Source organism: Piliocolobus tephrosceles, chromosome 11 (genome assembly GCF_002776525.5).
Source record: "Piliocolobus tephrosceles isolate RC106 chromosome 11, ASM277652v3, whole genome shotgun sequence".
NCBI lineage: Eukaryota > Metazoa > Chordata > Mammalia > Primates > Cercopithecidae > Piliocolobus > Piliocolobus tephrosceles.
The window spans coordinates 56,665,410-56,686,073 of record NC_045444.1 but is presented as its reverse complement, the minus strand read 5'-3'; the positions used below and the strand labels follow the sequence as shown (position 1 = coordinate 56,686,073).

The following is a 20,664-nucleotide window of genomic DNA, read 5'->3' as shown; positions in this document are numbered from 1 at the left end:
AGTTTTAAAGTTGGGGAATAAAAAGAAGTCTTGAGTTGGGAGAGATGGGTGTCCCTGGTTGTGGATGAACAAGTGACCCCTGCAGGACTTAGTCCCCCAACCTGAGGTCGCCCCAAGAAGATTATGGGTCTCTGGGGGGAGTCCCTGGACGCCAGTTTTCCCAGAAGTCAGATTCAAGTGATTTGAACCAGAGACCCAGCTCTTCCCGCAGCGAGAGCAGCCCAGGTTCCCTCTAGCGCCGGAGCTGCTGCTCTGCCACGCCAGCCAATGGGAGGTATTAGTGTTTAAGTAACTGCTTGGGTCACAGAAGGGGGTGGGGAGCTTTTCTGTTACAGAATTCTAAAGGTCCCTCAAGCTTGGCTTCTAGGAAAGAATTGGTTATTTTTCTCCACTTAGGATGCCAGAAGTAACTAGAATCAATTTGTTGCTAGGCAACGTGTTTTGAAGGACGCCTGTTTGTTGGACTCAAATCTGGATTCGACTTTCACGTGGTAGACACATAATATCAGGTGTACTCCCTATTTAATCTCTGGAGTTGGTACCCGCTGAGGATATGTACCTTGGTAGATGGTTGTGAAGCTAAAATGACATTAAAATATGTAAAGCTCTGACATGTAGAAGATGCTTAGTAAATGGCAAATTTTACTGTTATAATAAAAATAGAACCAGCTGGACCATTTCCGGAACCAAAAGAATACAGAGACATGGTTGTTTTTTAATTCTCTTAGTCATCTGTTCATTCTTTAAATCTCCTGTGAGCCCTTGATGATAGGTAGGAGGCTAAGGAAAAATGGCAGAATGGAAGTTTTTGAAAAGAACTCAGTGGAGTCATTGACAAATACATCCCTAGTTTGATAAGGACATAGCAGGCCACTGCCTCCTCTATTACAGGAACACCCTTACTAGAAAATGTCTTGTTTGATTGAGGACTTTTCATTTAAACAAGGCAAAGGGTATGTCTTGATCAACACCTTTGAAAACATTAGTGTTGCTGAATTTGCTTAGTACTGATGAATGGGTAATGGCTGACTGGTTATTCCCACTGATCTACTACAAGGAAGTGTAAGAAAACGTCAAATTTGATTAAACTTTCTTTCTCTACCTACTTCCCCCTAACAGAAAAGCTCAAGTTCATTTGTAGAATGCAGTGTTTTTAATGTTTACTTATTGCTCCTGAAAGGGAGCAAAAATGGATTAATGGGCCGGGCACTGTGGCTCACACTTGTAATCCCACCACTTTTTGTTTTGTTTTGTTTTGAGACGGCGTCTCCCTCGGTCGCCCAGGCTGGAGTGCAGTGGCTGGATCTCAGCTCACTGCAAGCTCCGCCTCCCGGGTTCACGCCATTCTCCTGCCTCAGCCTCCCGAGTAGCTGGGACTAGAGGCACCCACCACCACACATGGCTAATTTTTTTTGTATTTTTAGTAGAGACGAGGTTTCATCGTGTTAGCCAGGATGGTCTCGATCTTCTGACCTCGTGATTCGCCCATCTTGGCCTCCCAAAGTGCTGGGATTACAGGCGTTAGCCACCGTATCCGGCAATCCCAGCATTTTGGGAGGCGGAGGTGTGCGGATCGCTAGAGCTCAGGTGTTTGAGACCAGCTTGGGCAACATGGCGAAACCCTGTCTCCACAAAAAATATAATAACTGGGCATGGTGGCACGGGTCAGGTGGGGTGGGGGGGTCGAAGTTGTAGTGAGCCTTGATTGCGCCACTGCATTCTAGCCTGGGCAACAAAGTGAGACCCTGTATATATATATATATGTGTGTGTGTGTGTGTGTGTGTGTGTGTGTGTATAAAAGATTTAGGATCTTGGAGAATAAAAGTATTTTCTCCACATTGACGAGTGGTTAGAGCGATCTGGCTTCCACCTTGGGCCTCAAGGTCTTCAAGTACCAAGTGGAAACATGTGCACTACCTGCCCCTATAGCTCAGAACATGGAATGAGAGAAAATAAAGCCCCTGACACAGAGCCTGGCACATGACAATTCCTCAACAACTCAGATAGTATTATTACTTCTACCATAATATTCTGTATATAAATAAAACTACTTTCAGGATACCTGTAAGAATTAAAGATGATTAGGTAAGGTGCCTGGCCCAGTGCCTATTTGAACCCATGATGATTACTTTCCTTCTCTGATGAAAAAGCACTACATTTCATCTTTATTTGTATAACCTGAGAAATAATTCACCTAACTTTTGTGCAGAAGTTATTATTGGTGCTATACTCAAAAATAAAGCACAGTTTAGCCCTGGCCTTTATATTTACACCACTGAATAAATTACCAAAAGTGTCTGTCTAGCGAGAGTTTGTTCTAACAAAGTGGAGAGGAAGAGCCAGTCTTATATAAATATTGAATCATCCCACAACTACGTTTCATTAAACTCCCTGATTTTTTTTTTAAACAGAGTCTTGCTCTGTAGCCCGGGCTGGAAAGCTGGAATGCAGTGGCCTTATCTCAGCTCACTGCAACCTCTGTGTCCCTCAGCCTCCTGAGTAGCTAGGACTACAGGCACAGGCCACTGCCTGTGGCCTATTTTTTTTTTTTTCTTCTTTTTTTTATAGAGACAAGGTCTCACTGTGTTGTGTAGGCTGGTCTCAAACTCCTGGGTGCAAGCAGTTCACCCACTTTGGCCTCCCAAGGTGCTGGGATTACATGGCGTGAGCTACCATGTCCGGCTAACTCCCTGATTTTTAATGGACTCATTTTTATTAAAAATCTGAATGTTAGCAGTGCCTTATGTTAAAAATGTTTAAATCACTTTTAGTGTTTTTCTGATTATAAAACGAATACAGAGAAACACAAAAGAAAAATTACTCAAGCCTGTAATCCCAGCACTTTGGGAGGCCGAGACGGGCGGATCACGAGGTCAGGAGATCGAGACCATCCTGGCTAACACGGTGAAACCCCGTCTCTACTAAAAATACAAAAAATTAGCCAGGCAAGGTGGCCGGCGCCTGTGGTCCCAGCTACTCGGGAGGCTGAGGCAGGAGAATGGCGTGAACCCGGGAGGCGGAGGTTTCAGTGAGCTGAGATCCAGCCACTGCACTCCAGCCTGGGCGACAGAGCAAGACTCCGTCTCAAAAAAAAAAAAAGAAAAAATTAAAACCATCCAGAATTCTACCACTGAGTAATAGCCTCAATCAATAATTCTATTTTTCCTTCTATCCTCTTTGTGCGCATATATATATATTTTATAAAATTTGCATTAGATGTGTACACAGTGCTAGCATCCTTTTTTGCTTAACTTTCCCTCTTAAACCTTTCCCAGATGTATTTAAGTCTCAAAACATTTTTAATGGCTGTATAATATTTATCCATAATTTATTCAAACAGTCCCCAATTTGAAAATTTTCAACTTTTCTTATGTAACTCATTGTTTCAAAAATATTTGTTGAGTACTTAGTATATACCAGGCACTATGCCAGACATAAGATTTAATTGGTGAACAGTAACTATAAAAATAAGGTTTTGATGAACAAGTTTGCAAACAAATCTTTGGTGGCATCTTTCATTTTTAGACTCAATTCCTAGGACTATGAAAACACAACTTCAAAAGGCATTCTTCAAGCTTCAAAGGCAAATTTAAGAAACCAAATTTCTGAACTGTAAAATATTAACTTTTTGGAAAACTACCAACAACGGAATTAATATTTATTTCGTGCAAAGTGTGAACTTACCCAGAAGATGCTTTCTTGTTAGTTACTGTGAAATACCCAGGGTATTTGAAGTATATTGACTTTGGCTTTTACCTCTAATTCTTTCCAGGATTTGCTGGTTTTCTCAACAGTGTGAGATTGTTTGAAGTCTATGCAAATTGCCCTACTTCCTTCTCTCACAGTTAAAATGTTAACTATTTTATTTCCAGCTTTCCTCTTGTAAGAATATGGCTTTGCTGCATTTCTTTCATTTACCTTTTCATGTGAAACATTTTGTATTTTCACATTTATTAATCTGAAGGCAGATTTTTTCTTCTAAACACAAATTATAATACATATATTCCTATGACACATGGACTTAACATATCCTGTAGTTAATATTTGTCAAGAAACATCATGTACATTAACCAATGCATTTAGGGAATTTAATAATAGATATTTATTTATTAAAAGCAACAATCTTTCCTGCAACACCCCCCCCCCACACACACACACACACAAACACACACATACCCTACTATTCTTTGACAATTAAACGTTCATATATTAGGTCAAACCATATGAAATTACCATTTGTGAATAAAAAATGGTCAAATAATGGCAACTTCATATGGCTTTATTTATATTAATATTTTATTAAGTAGTTAATATTTTTTCAACTTTCTTCAAGTATTGAACTTCCTGATTATCATACTAAGGATATACTTTATTATTGCATGAGATTGTGTTTGTTTTGACTTTCATAAATATTGGAATCTAGTCAGGAGGGTGCCATAAAATGTTTGTTTATTATTTCAAAGACAGTAGAGGGAGCCTGGAGCCAAAACATTGTTATTGTAGGCTTCGTGGAAATGATTATTATCTTCCAATTCTTGATGTGTGGATAAATGTAAATACTAGCATATATGTGAAATAGCAATTTTTTAAATATTTATTTTTAAAATGGTTGGTTGGGTCGGGCACTGTGGCTGATGCCTGTAATCCCAGCACTTTGGGAGGCCAAGGCAGGTGGATCACTTGAGGCCAGGAGTTCAAGACCAGCCTGGGCAATATGGTGAAACCCCATCTCTATTAAAAATACAAAAATTAGTTGGGCATGGTGGGCCACTCCTGTAATTCCAGCTACTCGGAAGGCTGAGGCAGGATAACCGTTTGAGCCTGGAGGTGGAGGCTCCAGTGAGCCGAAATTATGTCACTACTGCATTCTGTCCTGGGCGACACAGCGAGACTGTGTCTCAAAAAAAAAAAAAAAAAAAAAAGTTGGCTGTGCTTAAAGCTTAAATAATGACTTTCATAAGATGTGAAAGAGAAGGTTGGCAGCTGAACCTCAACTGGGCTCACACTGGGGTCAATCAGAATTTCATTGTTCTCTCTCTTCTCTGAGTATTGCTAGAGACAGCACACCTTCACACGAACACATCTGTGCTCTACAGTTTCCCCCTTTTCAACCCATAGTGTTGATCGCCATTTCATTTCCATGGGCATTAATATCATGATTCTTTATTTCAACAGAACTTCAAAATATGTTACCATTCCCAATTTTGTATCTTAAAGAGTCATTGTAGCCGGGCGCGGTGGCTCAAGCCTGTAATCCCAGCACTTTGGGAGGCCGAGACGGGCGGATCTCGAGGTCAGGAGATCGAGACCATCCTGGCTAACACGGTGAAACCCCGTCTCTACTAAAACTACAAAAAACTAGCCGGGCGAGGTGGCGGGTGCCTGTAGTCCCAGCTACTCCGGAGGCTGAGGCAGGAGAATGGCGTAAACCCGGGAGGCAGAGCTTGCAGTGAGCTGAGATCCGGCCACCGCACTCCAGCTGGGGTGACAGAGCAAGACTCCGCCTCAAAAAAAAAAAATAAATAAATAAATAAAATAAAATAAAATAAAAGTCTAAAGATTTAAAAAAAAAAAAAAAAAAGAGTCATTGTAGTTTAGTTGATGGCTTCCTGCAGACATGTAGGGAGGCACTTGGATCCTGTCACCAACTCATATCTTTCTAGGAAAGTGTTTAATAACTTTCCAATCCTTTCACGGACTGGGAATTTTGTTACCCTTAGTTAAAGATGTCTCTTGCTGAACTCTCCTCAATCATCCTTGCCCTCAGCCCAATATTTTGTTGAGTACCCGCTGACCCTGGTGTTACAAAGGGGATCTTAAGGTAATAACTGGTGATATTATCACCATTCTTTACTGTAAATAGTCTAGGGAGGGCTCCAAGTCCCTGAGGTAACAGGAATCCCTAAATCTAGAGATAAGATGGAGAAGAATCTCTCTATTGTAAAACCCAAAAGGAATCCATAGGTAGAATCAATCAGCTACAGCAGGGTTTCCTAAACTGGTGATAAGTGAAAATTCTTCTGGTATGTTATTAACATGCAGAGAAAAAAGCATTCCCCCTGGGGGAAATTAGTTTGTTTGTTAAACTGTTAAACAGAGTTTTTTGTTTAATGTAGAATGTCTCAGAGGCTTTAATATGCTAATATACTTTGTCAGTTTCTCAGAGGGAGATTTTTTTTTTTTTAATGTGTAGCCTTTCTCAAATTTATTTGACCAGGGAATTTTGCTTTTTTTTCTTTGTGCTGTTTGGGAACTCTTGAAGTACTAGATACTTCCTATGACTGTGACTTGAAGATAGCTGTGAGAAAAAGGCCCCGCCCCAACCCCACTCAATTGAGAATCAACTAACCTAAAAGCAAATAAACCTGGGGATTGTACCCAGTTATATAATGACATGAAAGGTGAAATAGTTAAAACTAAACACAAGTTGAAGGACTTTTCGTAAAAGCTGGGGAAAGCAAATGTTGGAAAAACGTTCCACTGGGGTGTTTCCCCTCAATTAATAAACAAACTTAAGTCAGTCTCAAAACAAAATGAAACAGAAAATAAAGCACATGGTCCTCAAAAGTGCCCTTTTTTGCCCTGTCCTCAGCACCGAGAGTCTCTACATGTGGGCATCCATGTTCTAATTTTCATCATTGCTCAGCATGCCCTTGCTGGCTTTGCACCGCACTGCTGAAACTGCTCTGGCAAATAGTGTCAGATTCAGGGCGGTATGTGAGAGGGACCTTCTGCTTCTTGCCTTAGGAGATTTTTCTTTTTTTTTTCTTTTTTTTTTTTTTGAGACGGAGTCTCGCTCTGTCGCCCAGGCTGGAGTGCAGCGGCCGGATCTCAGCTCACTGCAAGCTCCGCCTCCCGGGTTTATGCCATTCTCCTGCTTCAGCCTCCTGAGTAACTGGGACTACAGGCGCCTGCCACCTCGCCCGGCTAGTTTTTTTTTTTTGTATTTTTAGTAGAGACGGGGTTTCACCGTGTTAGCCAGGATGGTCTCGATCTCCTGACCTCGTGATCCACCTGTCTGGGCCTCCCAAAGTGCTGGGATTACAGGCTTGAGCCACCGTTTTTCTACTGCATTTGACATAAGTACTTCTCATTCCCCCCCCCCCCCCCCCCCTTTTTTTTTGAGACGGAGTCTTGCTCAGTCGCCCAGGCTGGAGTGCAGTGGTGCGATCTGGGTTTTACTGCAAGCTCTGCCTCCCAGGTTTACGCCATTCTCCTGCCTCAGCCTCCAGAGTAGCTGGGACTACAGGCGCCCGCCACCACGTCCGGCTAATTTTTTGTATTTTTAGTAGAGACAGGGTTTCACCGTGTTAGGCAGGATGGTCTGGATCTCCTGACCTCATGATCCACCCGCCTCCGCCTCCCAAAGTGCTGGGATTGATTACAGGCGTGAGCCACTGCGCCCTGTCTTCTGGACACTGAACCAGATTGAGAACTAGCCAGGGCCAGGACAAAAGCAGCTTTCAATCAGATATGCCCACTGTGTGCCACGTCAATTTACTATTGCCATGGTAACACTTGGTAGTTACCACCCCTTTCCATGGAAATGACGCAATGGTTACTACCCCTTCCCTAGAAATTTCTGCATAAACCATCCCTTAATCTGCATGCAAGTAAAAATGAGTATAACTATGACTGCAAAATGCCCTGAGTTGCTACCCTATGCCTGATGGGTAGCCCTGCTTTGCAGGAGCAGTTACAGAGCTGTAACACTGCCTCTTCAATAAAGCTGTTTTCTTCCACCCTTGGCCCTTAAATTCTTTCCTGGACAAAACCAAGAACCCACTGAGCTAAGGTCCACTTTAGGACTCACCCTGCATCAGCAGGGTCTTGCTCTGTGGCCCAGGCTGGAGTGCAGTGGCACTATCACAGCTCACTGCAGTTTCAACCTCCCAGGCTTAAGCTATCCTCCCACCTCAGCCACCGGAATAGCTGGGACTACAGTGTATGCCACTATGCCTGGGTAATTTTTTTATTTGTATTTTTGCAGAGATGACGCCTTCCTGTGTTGCCCCGGCTGGTCTTGAACTCCTAGGCTCAAATGATCCTCCTACCTTGGCCTCCCAAAGTGTTGGGATTACAGGCATGAGCCACCATGCCTGGCCTTTCTTGTTTCTTTTTGAAACCCTTCTGTCTTTCATGAACCTCATTCTCCCAGTTCTCCTCTTCATGAGCTTCTCTGTGTGTTTCCTGCCTGAGCTCACACTGTAAAACCTTGCTGTGCACTAAGATCCCTTCCCACCTGTCGACATGGTCTCCCTGATGATCTCATTTACACTAAAAGTTTTATCGACCACCTTTATGCTTACTGGCCCTAAACTGAGCTTCAGGTCATATATTATCTAACTACATGCTGGACAAATATACTTAAATATCCCATAGACATCTCAAACTCTATTTGTCCAGAGCTGAGCTTATAAGTTTTCCCTCTGCCCCAGTTGTCACTGTGTGACCACAACCTTCATGTCATTAAATCCAAAAGTACCTTTTCATCTCATCTTATTTGACCTTTCAGCTATATTTGACACATTGCATTCCTTTATTCTGTGAACACTTTGCTTTGTTTCTGTGGGTCTATATCTTGCTTCTGTGACATTATACCTTTCTGATTTTCTTCCTGGTTCTGACTACCTTTTTTTGTGTGTGTATGTCAATTTACATTTCTCTACTGAATATTTAAATATTGGAGTTTCTCGAGACTCCTCAGCTACTGCCTCAGTGGTCTATCACTGCATAACAAACAACCTTGAAACTTAGTGGCTAAATGTAATCCCAGCACTTTGGGAGGCCAAGGTGGGCGAATCACATGAGGTCAGGAGTTCGAGAACAGCCTGGCCAACATGGTGAAACGCTGTCTCTACTAAAAAATACAAAAATTAGCCGGGTGTGGTGGTATGCACCTGTAATCCCAGCTACTTGGGAGGCTGAGACAGAATTGCTTAGAACCCAGGAGGTGGAGATTGCAGTGAGCCAAGATTGTGCCACTGCACTCCAGCCTGGGTGACAGAGCAAGACTCTGTCTAAAAACAAAAAAGAAAAAAAAAGAAACTTAGAGTCTATAAAGTGGCAAATATTTTATTTGATCATGATTCTATGGGGTAGCAAGTTGAGGTTGGCTTGGCTGAGAGCTTCTGCCGCTCCTATCTGTGATCACTCATGACCTTGTCTGGTGGCTGACTGGGACCTCAGTAATCTATGACTTTAGTCTCATGTATGGGTGTTGGTAGTGGCTGTTGGCTGAGCCTTTGTCTCATTGTCGTTTACCTTCTCAAAGGGTTAATCTAGGTTTCTTAACATGCTGGTCTCAAGGGCAAGAGCAGAAGCTGCCAGTTCTCTTGACTTCTAGGCTCAGATTCCCACTCATCACTTTCACCATATTCTATTGGTCAGAATAAGACACAAGGCCAGTTCAGACTCCAAGGGTGGAGAAATAAACTCCACCTTTTAGTGGGAGACAAAATCACATTGCAGTCATGCAAATTTGGCAAGAGGCATATGTGGCTATTTTTTTTTTTTAACAGTATACTACAACCCATTCCTCTTCTTATTCATAATCATTTTCTAAGAGATTTCATCCATTCAGCTTGGCTCATTGTCCATCAGTAACTCCCTCATACATGTCTTCTTCTCAGACCTCACCTCTGAATTCATACAGCATGAGCCTTCTTGACTTCTTCATTTGGATGTATCAATGATACAAACTCAGTAGTTCTAAAACTATATTAATGATTTTCTACCAGAAGTCTTGTCCTCTTTCAGTCCCTATCTTAGTGACTATAACCACTGGCAAGTAAGGAGCCTGGGCAAACATCTTTTTTTTTTTTCTTTCCCCATGTCCAATTCATAACCCAGTTGTGTCAATTTTATATTTTGAGTAACTCTCCACACCACGCACTTTTCTCCATTTCCACTTCTACCACTTTAGGCCAAGCGACCAGCAACCTTTACTTGGATTACTGCAACTGTCTCCTAATATCACTTCATTCATTCTTGTCCCCACTATCAAATCCATTCTCCATTCAAGAGCCAGAGTAGTCATTTAAAATGCAATTTGAAAACTTTTTGTTCAAAGTGACAAACTAAACAGCTATGCTTATCATCTCTTCCTCCCAATACCTTTATTAAAATAATATAAAATTTTGAAAAGCCTACATCCATAACAAAGAGAATTGAGGCAGGGCTGACCGTTGTTAAGTTCAACATTTTTAGAGGGAAGAAAGCAATGGAGAAATAGTAACTGATGAATCAAGATAGAGGCAGTCTAAGCCTCTATGTTACATGGAAAATAGATCCAAAAAGAGATTCTTCTGGAAAAGGCTAGAGATTTTGGACTAGATGGCTGCAGGTATGAAAGGCGGACATGTGACATCGAACAGAAAAAAGAGAGGGTTAAGTGATGGCCTACAATGAACACCATCCTCCTCATTCATTCTAGGACAGAACAGTTGGTAGCCAAGTATTCCCTGACTTACCTTAGGCCAAAGAAGGAGGAGGAGGAGAAGGTGTACCTCCAAAAATATTAAATGAACCCTCTTCTTTTTTAAAAGATCTTCTGTCCCTCCTGTCATTCCCAAGCCATTACTGATCTGCTTTCTACCACTATAGATCTCTGTATTTTTCTACAATTTTATATCAATGGAATTATATAGTATATACTTTTTTGTCTAGCTTCTTTAACTCAGCATCATAATTTCAGATTTAATCATGTTGTAAAATCAGTAGTTCATTCCTTTTTATTGCCAAGTAGTATTCCATTGCATGGATATGCCACTATTTGTCTGTTCACTTGTTGATGGACATTTGTGTTATTTTTGGTTTCTGGCTGTTACAAATTGAGCTGTTACGAACATTCACGTATAAGACTTTAGGCTGGGTTCAGTGGCTCATGCCTGTAATCCCAATGCTTTGGGAGGCTAAGGCAGGAGGATCACTTGAGGTCAGGTGTTTGAGATCAGCCTGGGTAACATAGTGAGACTCTGTCTCTACAAAAAATACAAAAATAAAAAAAAATTAACTGGTTGTGGTGGCATGTACCTGTAGTCCTAGTTACTCAAGAGGCTGAGGTGGGAGGATCACTTGAGCCCAGGAGTTTGAGACTAGCCTGGGCAACAGAGTGAGACCCTGTCTAAAATAAAATAAAATAAGATAAGATAAGATAAAATAAAATAATTTAAAAAAACAAAAAGACTGTCTATGGACATATACTTTCATTTTCTTGGGTAAACACATAGGAGTGAAATGGCTGGGTAATTTGGTATATGTATGTTTCACTTTTTAAGACACTGGCAATGCGATTGTATGTTTTATGCCCTTAACAGCAGCATATGAAAGTTCCAGTTCCTCTACTTCCTCACCTAGTCCAGGTATAGGCAGACTTTTTTTTTTTTTTTTTTTTTTTTTTGTGATGGAGTTTTGCTCTTGTTGCCCAGGCTGGAGTGCAATGGCACGATCTCAGCTCACCGCAACCTCCGCCTCCCAGGTTCAAGTGATTCTCCATAGGCAGTCTTTTAAATTTTAGCTATTCTATTACGTCTGTTGCATTATCTCATTGTAGTTTTAATTTTAATATCCCCAATGACTAATGGTTTTGAGTGCTTTTTTCATTTGCTGTCCATATATTTTCTTTGGTGAAGTCTTTGTTCAAATTTTGGGACTGTTTAAAAATTTCCTTTCTAATTATTTAGATGGGAGGGTTTATATACAGTCTTGTATTGCTTAATGGTGGAGATACTTTCTGAGAAATGTGTCATTATGTGATTTCATCCTTGAGGGAACATCCTAGAGTGAACTTACACAAACCTAGATGATATAGCCTACTATACACCTAGGCTGTATGGTATGGCTTATTGCTTCTAGGCTACCAACCTCAATAGCATGTTACTGTACTGAATATCTAGGCAATTATAACACAATGATAAGTATTTGTGTATCTAAACGTATCTAGGCCAGGCTCGTGGCTCAGATCTGCAATTGTAGCACTTTAGGAGGCTAAGGCAGATAAATCACTCGAGGCCAGGAGTTTGAGACAAGCCTGGCCAACATGATGAAACCCTGTCTCTAGCTGGGAGTGGTGGTGCATGCCTGTAATCCCAGCTACTTGGGAGGCTGTGGCATGAGAATCACTTGAACCTGGGAGGTAGAGGTTGCAGTGAGCCAAGATCATGCCACTGCACTCCAGCCTGGGTGACACAGTAAGACTCTGTCTCAAAAATAAACAAACATATCTAAACATAGAAAAGGTACAGTAAAAATATGATACTATAATTTTATAAGACCATTGACTGCAATCTGTTCTTGACTTAAATGTTACGTGGCATAGGACTGTATATATATATGTATATATACACATATATAATATATATACACACATATATAGTATAAATATATATTTATACTAGTAAATAAATCCATATATATTGTCTTTTCATTTTCTTAAAGTGTCTTTCAAAAGCAGAAGCTTTTAATTTTGATGAGGTCTAAGTCAAATTTTTGCTTTTATAAATCACTATTGTGTGTGTGTGTGTTTTTTTTTTTTTTTGAGACAGAGTTTCGTTCTTGTTGCCCAGGCTGGAGTGCAATGGCGTGATCTCAGCTCACCTCAACCTCCACCTCCTGGGTTGAAGTCATTCTCCTTCCTCAGCCTCTCAAGTAGCTGGGATTACAGGCATGCGCCACCACACCTGGCTAATTTTGTATTTTTTTTCAGTAGAGGTGGGGTTTCTCCATGTTGGTCAGGCTGGTCTCGAACTCTTGACCTCAGGCGATCTGCCCACCTCGGCCTCCCAAAGTGCTGGGATTATAGACGTGAGCCACTGCGCCTGGCCATTTTTGTATTTTTTTGTAGAGATATGGTTTTGCCATTTTGCCCAGGCTGGTCTCAAACTGGGCTCAAGCAATCTGCCCGCCTCAGCCTCTCAAAGTGCTGGGATTATAGGCTTGAGCCACAGTGCCCAGTCATGTTTTGCAGTTTCTAGTGTACAGGTCTTGAACATCTCTTGTCAGACTTATTCCTAAGTATTTAATATTTTTTGATGCTATTGTAAAGAGTGTTTAAATTTCAATTTCTGATTATTTGCCATTAGTATATAGAAGTACAATTAATTTTTTTTTTTTGAGTTGGAGTCTCACTCTGTCACCCAGGCTGGAGTGCAGTGGCGCGATCTCGATACACTGCACCCTCTGCCTCCCGGGTTCAAGCAATTCTCTGCCTCAGCCTCCTGAGCAGCTGGGATTACGGGAGCCCACCACCACACCCCACTAATTTTTTATTTTTAGCAGAGACAGGCTTTCACCATCTTGGCCAGGCTGGTCTTGAACTCCTAACCTCGTGATCCACCTGCCTTGGCCTCCCAAAGTGCTAGGATTACAGGTGTGAGCCACTGTGCCTGGCCAATTTTTTTTTTTTTTTTTTTTTTTTTTTTTTTTTTGAGACGGGGTATCCCTCTTTCACCCAGACTGGATGGGATTTCGCCATGTTGCCCAGGCTGGTCTTGAACTCATGGGCTCAAGCAATCTACCTGCCGTGGCCTCCCAAAGTACTGAGATAACAGGTGTGAGCCACTGAGCCCAGCCAAATACTAGTAATTTCTGTATTTTGATTTGGTATCCTAAGACTTTGCTAAATTTGCTTATTTCTAGTAGTTGTTCTGTGAATTCCACTGAATTTATACATAGAAGTGGTGTGGAATACATAGAATTCCACTGAATTTATCCACTGAATTTATACATGTCATCGGTGAATAAAGACAGTTTATCATTTTCTTTCATTCTAGGAGCCCATTATTTCTTTTTTTGTCTTATTGCACTGTTTAGAGCCTCTAGTATAATGCTGTATAGAAGTGGTGAGAGTAGACATCTTTGCTTTATTTTTTATCAGAGAGGGGGAAAGCAGTCAGTCATTCAACATTAAGTATTATGCTTTTGGTATTATTTTTTTTTTAATGAATATCCTTTACAAGATTTTAAGTTTCCTTCTATTCCTGAGAATTTTTGTCAGGAATAAACATTCAATTTTGCCAAATGTTTTTTCTGTACCTACTGAGATGATCATATGGTTTTTCTTCTTAAGTTTACTATTATGTTGGCCGGGCACAGTGGCCCACATCTGTAATCCCAGCACTTTGGGAGGCCGGGGCGGGCGGATCACGAGGTCAGGAGTTCGAGACCATCCTGGCTAACATGGTGAAACCCCATCTCTACTAAAAATACAAAAAATTAGCCGGGTGTGGTGGCGGGCGCCTGTAGTCCCATTTACATGGGAGGCTGAGGCAGGAGAATGATGTGAACCCGGGAGGCAGAGCTTGCAGTGAGCTGAGACTGTGCCACTGCACTCCAGCCTGGGCGACAGAGCGAGACTCTGTCTCAAAAAAAAAAAAGTTTACTATTATGTTGAATTGCATTGATTTTTCTACTAGTAAACCTAACAATTTCTTGGGATAAACTAACTTGGCCATGATATATTGTCTTTTAAAAATATTGCTAGATTCAATCTGCTAAAATTGTATTAAGAATTTTTACATATACATTCATAATAAGGTTAGTCACTACTTTTCTTTCTTTGTAAAGTCTGTCTAGTTTTGGTATCAGAGTAATACCTTCTAGAATGGGTTGGAAAGTATTATTTCTCTTCAATTTTCTGGGAGAATTTGTATAGAATTTCTCTCTTAAATGTTTGGTAGAATTCCCAAGTGAAGCCGTCTAGACATGGAGTTTCTTTGTTGGAAAGTTTTTTTTGTTTTTGTTTTTTTTTTTGAGACAGAGTCTCGCTCTGTCGCCCAGGCTGGAGAGCAGTGGCAAGATCTCGGCTTACTGCAAGCTCCGCCTCGCGTGTTTTCGCCATTCTCCTGCCTCAGGCTCCCAAGTAGCTGGGACTACAGACGCCAGCCACCACGCCTGGCTAATTTTTGTATTTATAGTAGAGACGGGGTTTCACCGTGTTAGCCAGGATGATCTGGATCTCCTGACGTCGTGATCTACCCGCCTCGGCCTCCCAAAGTGCGGGGATTACAGGCATGAGCCACCGCGCCTGGCTGGAATGTTTTTAAAACTACAAATTCACTTTCTTTCGTAGGTATAGGGCTATTCTGGTTACCTGTTTTTTCTTAAGTGAGCTTTGGCAGTTTATGTCTTCCAAGGAATTTGTCCATTTTGTATAAGTTGAATTATTGTCATAAAGATGTTCATAGCCGTCCTTATTGTCCTTTTACTACTTATAAAATATGTATTGATGCCACTCTTCTCATTCCTGATACTGCTAATTTGGGTCTTCTCTCTTTTTTCCTTATCAGTATAGTTAGAGGTTTCATAATTGTATTTGTTTTCTCAAACCAACTTTTGGTTTCATCAATCTTCTGTATTGTTTTCTTTTTTTTTTCTGTCACTGATAGCTACTCTGATTCTATTATTATTATTATTATTGAGACAAGGTCTCACTGTGTCACCCAGGCTGGAGTGCAGTGGCACAATCATAGCTCAGTACAACTTCAAACTCCTTGGCACAAGTGTTCTTCTTGTCTCAGCCTCCTGAGTAGCAAGGATGATGGGCGTGCACCACCATGTCTGGCTTACTCTGATTTTTTGTATTTCCTTTCTTCTACTTACTTTAGGTTTCATTTGGCCTTCCTTTTCAAGTTTCTTCTTAAGATGAGAGCTCTCAGGTCAATGATTGAAGGCTTTCTTTTTTTCAAATATGAATGTTTAGTGCTATAAATTTCTTCCTAAGTTCAACTTTAGTTGCATTCCACAAATTTTGAATGTTGTGTTTTTCATGTTCATTTAGTTCTAAATAGTTCCTAAGTTCCCTTTTCATTTATTCTTTGACACATGAAGTATTTAGAAGAGTATAGCTTAGTTTTCAAATAATTATGGATTTTGCAGAGAGCTTTCTGTTGTTGATTTCTAATTCAATTCCATTGTGATCCGAGAATATACTTTGTATGACTTGAATTCTATTAAACATATCTGTACTTTATAATGGCCCAGACTATGGTCTATCCTGGTAAATGTTTTATGTGCACATGAAAAGAATATGTATTCAGCTGTTGTTACATGGGGCGTTCTATAAATGTCAATTAGGTCAAGTTGGTTGATAGTTTTGTTTAAATCTATATCTTACTGATTTTTGGTCCACTTATCCTACCAATTATTGAGAGAAGGGTGTCAAAATCTCCAACTATAATTGTATACTTATTTATTTCTCCTTGCAATTTTATCAGCTTCTCTACATGTGTTTGCAAGCTCTGTTAATAGGGACATAAACATTTACGATTGTTATAGCCTCTTGATAAATTGATCATTTTATCAAAATTAAATACTCTTTTTATCCCTGGTAATATTCTTTGCTCTGTAATCTATTTTGTCTGATATTAATACATTCCCCAGACTTTTTTTGATTTGTGTTACCATGATATATCTATCTTTTATCCCATTATTTTTACCTATTTGTGTCCTTATATATAAAGTTGGTCCCCAGTAGTTTGAATAGATTTGCATCTTGCCTTTTTAACCAATCTCACATCTCCACCTTTTAATTGACGTATTTAGACCATTTAAATTTAATATTATGTTGATATTGGGATCATATATTATTTGTTTTCTATTCATCCTACCTGTTCTTTATTCCCTTTTTCCTATTTTTCTTCATTGTCTTGGATTAAATTATTTTTATGATTAAATTGTATCTCCTTTGTTGGTTTATTAGTATAACTCTTTGCTGTATTATTTCAGTGATCGCTAAGGCATAGAGTATACATCTTTAACTTATCACAATCTATCTTTGAGTAATATTATACCACTGCACGTAGAATATAAGAAATGTAAAACATGCTTCCTTTTCTCCCCTCTTGTCCTTTGTGCTTTTGTTGTCATATATTATATTTCTATATGTGTTATATTTACATTTAGTTTCCAAATAGATAATACATTTTCTTATTCTTTGCTCTAAAGAATTGGTTATCTTTTACAGAGATTTAAATAATAAGAAAAAACTTTATATTTACCCACAAAGTTACCATCTCCAGTATACTTCATTCCTTTATGTTGATGCAGATTTATATCTGGTACCATTTCCTTCTGCTTGGAGGATTACTGTTAACATTTCTTGTAGTGCTGGTCTGGTGATGATAAATTATTTTGGCTTTTGTATGTCTAAAAAGGGTCCTTGTTTTGCCTTCCATTTTTTGACAGAGATTTTGGCTGGGTAAAGGATTTTGTGTTGCCAGTGATTCCCTCTCCTTCCCTCCCTTCAGGACATTAAAAAATGTTGCTCCATTGTCTTGCACCTTTATCTTGCCATCCTCCACTTGCATTGTTTCTAAAAAGAAATCTGTCATACTGTTCTTTGTTCTTTGGCATATGATATTGTTTTGCCTCTGTCTGCTTTTATGATTCTCTCTTTATTACTGTTTTTAAGCAATTTTATTACTATGAGCCTTGATGTAGTTTCTTCCAAGTTTCTTTTTTTTTTTTTTTTTGAGACGGAGTCTTGCTCTGTCGCCCAGGCTGGAGTGCAGTGGCCGGATCTCAGCTCACCGCAACCTCCGTCTCCTGGGTTCACGCCATTCTCCTGCCTCAGCCTCCCGAGTGGCTGGGACCACAGGCGCCCACCACCTCGCCCGGCTAATTTTTTGTATTTTTAGTAGAGACGGGGTTTCACCACGTTAGCCAGGAGGGTCTCGATCTCCTGACCTCGTGATCCGCCCGTCTCGGCCTCCCAAAGTGCTGGGATTACAGGCTTGAGCCACCGCGCCCGGCCAGTTTCTTCCAAGTTTCTTATGCTTGAGGTTTGGTGAGTGATATGGTTTCTGTGTCCCCACCCAAAATTTCATCTTGAATTGTAATCCCCATAATCCCCATGTGTCAAGGGTGGGACCAGGTGGAGTAATTGGATCATGAGGTGGTTTCCCCCATCATGTTCTCATGATAGTGAGTGAGTCTCACGAGATCTGATGGTTTTATAAATATCCAGCATTTCCCCTGCTTGTACTCACTCCGTCCTGCTGCCCCATAAAGAAAGTACCTGCTTCGCCTTTGCCTTCCCCCATGATTGTAAGTTTCCTGAGACCTCCTCAGCAGTGTGGAACTGTGAGTCAATTAAACTTCTTTCCTTCTAAATTGCCCAGTCTGGGGCAGTTTATAGCAGCTTGAGAATGGACTAATACAGTGAGCATTGTGAATATATTGGTTTATAATTTTATCAAATTTGGAAAATTTCATCCATTACTACTTGACATATTATTCTCTCTCACCTCATTTTTTTTCTGTGGGAACTTTAGTTACACATATATTAGGCCCCTTGTCCCACAGCTTGATGATATTCTGTTCATTTCTTTTTTTAATATTTTTTTCTCTGTGTGTTTCATTTTGGATAGTTTCTATGAAAATGTTTTCAAATTCACTAGTCATTTCTTCTGCAATGTCCAATCTGACGTTAATCCCATCCTGTGTGTTTTTCATATTAGACATTTTAGTTTTCATCTCTAAAAGTTTGATATGGATCTTTTTTATAACTTCCATGTCTTCAATTACATACTCAACCTTTTCTCTAGCTTCTTGACGATAATTATAATAATGGCTGCATTAATATCCTTGTCCACGAAGTCTATCATTTGTATCAAATCTAGGTTAGTTTCAAATGACTAATCGTACATACACCCCTCCCCCTGTTTTTTGCTTGTTTTTTAGAGACAGGGTCTTGTTCTGTTGCCCACGCTTCAGTGCAGCAATGTGATCATAGCTCACTGTGGCCCTGAACTCCTGGGCTGAAGTGCTCCTCCCCACTCAGCCTCCCCAGTAGCTAGCACTATGGGCATGAGCCACCTTGCCCAGCCTATTGTACCTTTTATTGTGGATAGTAATTTTTTGTTTCTTCTGGAAATTTTTGGATAGATGTCAAACATTATGAATTTTACTTTTTGGGTGCTGGGTATTTTTGTCTTCCTATAAATATATTTGAGCTTTGTTCTCTGGTGCAGTTTGATCCTTTTAGGTCTTGCTTTTAAGCTTTGATAGGGAAGGCCAGAACAGCGTTAAGCCTGAAGCTATTTTTCTTTTCCCCACTACAGAGGAAAACCTGTCTGAGTGCTCACTCTACTCTGTGCCCTGTAAGTTCTAAGGTTTTCCACCTTGGCTGGTAGGAGTAGGCCCTCTTCACAGCCTGTGGAGTCCTGTATACTGTTAGCTGTATTCCAGGCATGGGATCCTTTCCTTGGCCTCCGGTAACTTTTCTCAATTGTGTGCACTACTCATTACTCAGATGAATATTCAAGATGATCCTTGCAGATCTTTGGAGTCTTTTCTCTGTACAGCTTTCTCCTCTCTGATACTTTTTCCTGTGAACTATAGTGTCTGTTCGATGTAGGTAGACTGCTCAGGTCTGCCTAGGTTTCCCTTGCTGTGCTATAGCCTGAAAAATCTCTCCAGGCAGAAGCCAATATAACCATAGGGCTTACCTTTTCTGTTTGTGGTTTTAGGTATCATTTCTTTTGTTGCCAGATGTCTAATGTCTTGAGACCTGTTGATTAACTAAAAAAATATTTTTTTGGAGTTTTTTCAAGTTAGAGGATAAAGCCCTTCCCATTACTCCATCTTGGCCAGAAGCAGAATTCTTATTGCCTTCCTCTTAAATATAATCACGCAACCAAGGATTACCAGACATTAGAGAAAAGCCAAAAACATGCAATAAAAACAGCTTGATAAACTATCAGAAAATAAATGATGCCAGAGGACATCAGTAATTAAGGGAACAGAACAACACATAAAATACTATACTAGAAACTATCCTCAGAGAAATTTGGGAAAATACTATATTGCATCCATAAAAGACAAATAGGATGCCATAACAAAATCAATCTAAGAAGAAGAAATAGCTCTTTAAAAATTGCAAATGGTTATTTATTAAACATTTTTAATTAAAAAGGTTGGACACATACAAATGGCCAACAGATGTATGAAAAAATGCTTATCATTACTAATTATTAGGGAAATGCAAATCAAAACCACAATGAGATAACACTTTATACTTCACAGTCAGGATGGCTATGAAAAAAAAAAGATAACAAATGTTGGTGAGAATGTGGAGAAACTGGAACTTTTTCACAGTATTGGTGGGACTGCAAAATGATGCAGCTGCTGTGAAAAACAGTATGGAGATTCCCAAAGAGTTAAAGATAGAATTGACTGGGCACAGTGGCTCATGCCTGTAATTCCAGCACTTTGGGAGGGTGATGCTGATGGATTGCTTGAGCCCAGGAGTTCAAGACCAGGCTGGGCAACATGGCAAACCCTCATCTCTACAAAAAATACATTAGTTGGGTATGATGGTGTGTGTCTGTAGTCCCAGCTACTTGGGAGGCTGAGGTGCGAGGATCACCTGAGCCCAGAAGATCCAGGCTGCAGTGAACCGTGATCATGCCACTGCACTCCAGCTCAGGCCATAGAGTGAGACTCTGTCTCAAAAGAAAGAGAGAAAGAAAAAAAAGTAGATGCATATATGTATAGATTTATTATACATAATGATAAATATATAAAATAATTCTATCTTTATTATATGTATATATTTATTATACATATACAGTGATATATACATATGCATATATTTATTATATATTCATATATGTATATAGTTATTATATTACTCTATATTCATATATAAATGCATATGTAAA

At 40.1% G+C, this 20,664-nt stretch overlaps 1 long non-coding RNA gene across 1 annotated transcript in view; it reads left to right on the top strand.

Moving 5' to 3' along the window:
* LOC111522169 overlaps positions 1 to 20,664 on the top strand; it is a 75,362-nt gene that overhangs the window by 131 nt on the left and 54,567 nt on the right. The window lies entirely within an intron of this gene.